Raw genomic sequence first — 3,236 nt, 5'->3', positions numbered from 1 at the left:
CATCTGATTTTCGACACCTTGGCATATGAGACAGCGTCCCTGATCCTTGATCGTCGACGGATGTCAGAACTCCGGATTTGTTCTCTCCTTTGAGTGAAACGTGATATTCCAAGAACAGCTCTTTCTATTCTTCTTTGGGAGACCTGAATGGCGTTCTCATCTTGTTTGCATAGGGCCCAGGTCTCTGAGGCATATGTTAATGCAGGAAGAACAGTGGAATCAAAGAGATGTGCCCGGAGCCAGAGGTTCTTCGTCCTCTTAGCTATTTCTTCGACGTTCTTGAAGGCGTTCCAAGCCGTTCTCTTCCTCCTGCGCAGCTCGGGTGCCAGGTCATTTGTCATGTTGACCTCTCGACCTAGGTACACATAGCTGTTGCATTCGGAGATGGTCGTTCCATTGAGAGCGAATGGGGCGTCAGGAACAAGGCTGTTTCTCATAAACATTGTCTTCGTAAGATTCAGCTGTAGTCCTACCTTTCCACACTCACGGTCAAAGTCGGCCAGCATTTGTGCAGCTTGGCTGATGTTTGGTGTTATTAAAACAATGTCATCAGCAAAGCGGAGGTGGTGTAGTTGCCGTCCATCTAACTTCACTCCCATTCCTTCCCATTCCAGTCGTCGCATGATGTTCTCGAGGGTGGCACTGAAGAGTTTCGGTGAAATGGTATCACCCTGCCGCACCCCTCACTTGACATCAACGATCACTTCTTTGTAGAATGGTGAGATCCTGGTAGTCAATCCGCAATACAGCTCATGGAGGATCCTGATGTATTGGGCTTGAATGCCCTGATTGGCTAGGGCTTCAATGACCGCTTCCGTCTCAACAGAATCAAAGGCCTTCTTTAAATCAATGAACGTTAAGCAGAGCGGCATCTTGAACTCCCGAGAAACCTCAATGAGCTTGGTTACCGTGTGGATATGGTCGATGGTGCTGAATCCTTTGCGGAACCCGGCTTGCTCGCATGGTTGCCCTTCATCTAGTTTTCTGCCAATCCTATTCAGGATGACTCGAGTGAACAGCTTGTAGGTGACAGACAATAGGCAGATCGGGCGATAGTTGCCAATGTCATGGATGTCTCCCTTCTTGAACAGTAGTACGGTCCTGCTGGTTTTCCATTGGGACGGAACCTTGCATTCAGACAGGTAGCGAGTGAAGAGCCGAGCCAGTGTATTGATGAGTACTGACGGCAGGTTCTTCGGGTGTTCAGGTCTGACCTTGTCTGGGCCGGGTGCTGTTTGCTTCTTTACCAACGAAATGGCTTGTCGGATTTCGGAAGGGAGAACGTTAGGAACGACATACCCATCCTGTGGAATTTGGTATGTCGGCAAGTGGACATGGTTATCGAAGAGATTTGAGTAGAAGTCATGGATAATCTTCTCCATTGCCATTCTGGAGGATGTGATGGATCCATCAGGACGTCGGAGGGCAGTCATCTTGGTCTTATAGTTGGCGAAGGACAGGCGGGCCTTACGAATACTTTTCCCGGCTCCTGCCGCATCTACCAGTACTTCTGCTCTACTCTCTTTGAGGTCTTCCTTGATCGCATCTCTGCACTGCTTTGCAAGCTCGGACGTTAGCTTGCGGTTGCCTGAGGCATGCGCCAAACCACGCTGGCGAATTAGCTCAAGAGTTTTCGAAGATCGGCGACTTTTTTTGGCTATCTCTCTCTTGGCGTTCCTCGCACATTCATGGAGGTGCTGAACCAGTCGATTGTATTCCTAGTCAATGTTGTCAACAATGGCATCTTCCCATGTTGCCGCAATAGTACCAAAGAGTTCCCAGTTGGTGGTCATTCTGGGAGTTCTCTTTTTGAACTTTGCAGCCCTTTCTCCCCGCTCTGTGAAGTAGAATTTTGCACGAAGGAGACGGTGGTCCGATGCCGTTCGAAATTTTGGGACAACAGCGACATCAGTCAGGCAAAACCGTCGATTGAATATGATGTGGTCTATTTCATTGTGGAATCGTCCACCGGGAGACTCCCATGTCCATCGTTTAGACTCTGCCTTCTGGAACTGTGAGTTACCATGAATGGTCTTGGTCGACATGATGAACTCAGACAGTCTCTCACCCTGTTCGTTCCATTCTAGGCCATGGGTCCCGATGTGAAGCTCTTCAGCTGATCTTCTCGGTCCTATCTTGGCATTAAAATCACCCACAATGATCTTGTAGAAGGTGTGGTCTTCTTTATAGAACTTCTCTAGCTTCATGTAGAACTTCTCGATATATCCTAGAAATATAAAAAGTCTAAGGAAAATTATGCCATGCATGTATAAAATATATTCAGATAGTTTATTTGATTGAAACCCAGATTTAGTATAGGGGTTAAAGCACTTACCATGCACACAGTCAACCAAATTAATGGCTGGCACCACCAGGAATGACCCTTGAGCACAGAGTCTGAAGTCCCAAGCAACACATACTTTGGCCCAAATACCCCACAAAAATAGAATTATAAATTATTACTTACTCTCATAAAATACAAATTTATTTTAAAGTCTATTATAAAATCCATTATAAGTTTTTAAATGTATCAAAATTCACAGATTGACAGGCCACACATATCAGTACTTGCAGACAATGGAATTAAATACTATTAGAAAACCATCTTCTTGGTCAATAGCAGACTATCTATTAAATTTGGGGGTTTTCAAACGTTATAGAGGAGTTAGCACCCTTAAGATCTGAGTTGCTCAAGAATCAGTTATATGTTTTTCTTTTCTATTCTTCCTTTTATGTGGGGAGAGGACCGCACCCAGATGAGCTCCGGGCTCACTTCTGACTCTGTATCCAGAGATCACCCCTGGTGGGCTCAGGGTTCTGGGACTTGAACTCAGGTTAGCTGCATACAAGTTAAACACCCTCTACATGCTGCACTAGCTCTTTGGCCTATATGTTTCTTTTAGAAAATTACATGTGAATAAAGCATTTTTAATAATTAAAAATCATTTCTAATAAAACTTTTAATTTAAAAGTTTAATGCAGGCAAATACGGTTTTAATCATTAAATTTAAAAATTAGAATAATACTTGGTAAAGCATAGAAAACTAGCAAGCAATAGGTGGCATATATCTTATTTGCAAATTGGTAACTGTAACACATTGTCCTTTTCCATTTCAAGGATGAGAGGAATCCATAGAGTAGATTTGTTCACTCACAATGCTATATTCTCTCCTGGATACTTATTTAAAAATTCTTGCCAAAGTACCTGTTTCTCAACGTTTTGAGTACTATAGTCC

Source organism: Sorex fumeus, unplaced genomic scaffold (assembly GCF_029834395.1).
Source record: "Sorex fumeus unplaced genomic scaffold, SorFum_2.1 ptg000054l, whole genome shotgun sequence".
NCBI lineage: Eukaryota > Metazoa > Chordata > Mammalia > Eulipotyphla > Soricidae > Sorex > Sorex fumeus.
The sequence above is the reverse complement of the archived record's forward strand: the minus strand, read 5'-3'. Positions refer to the sequence as shown.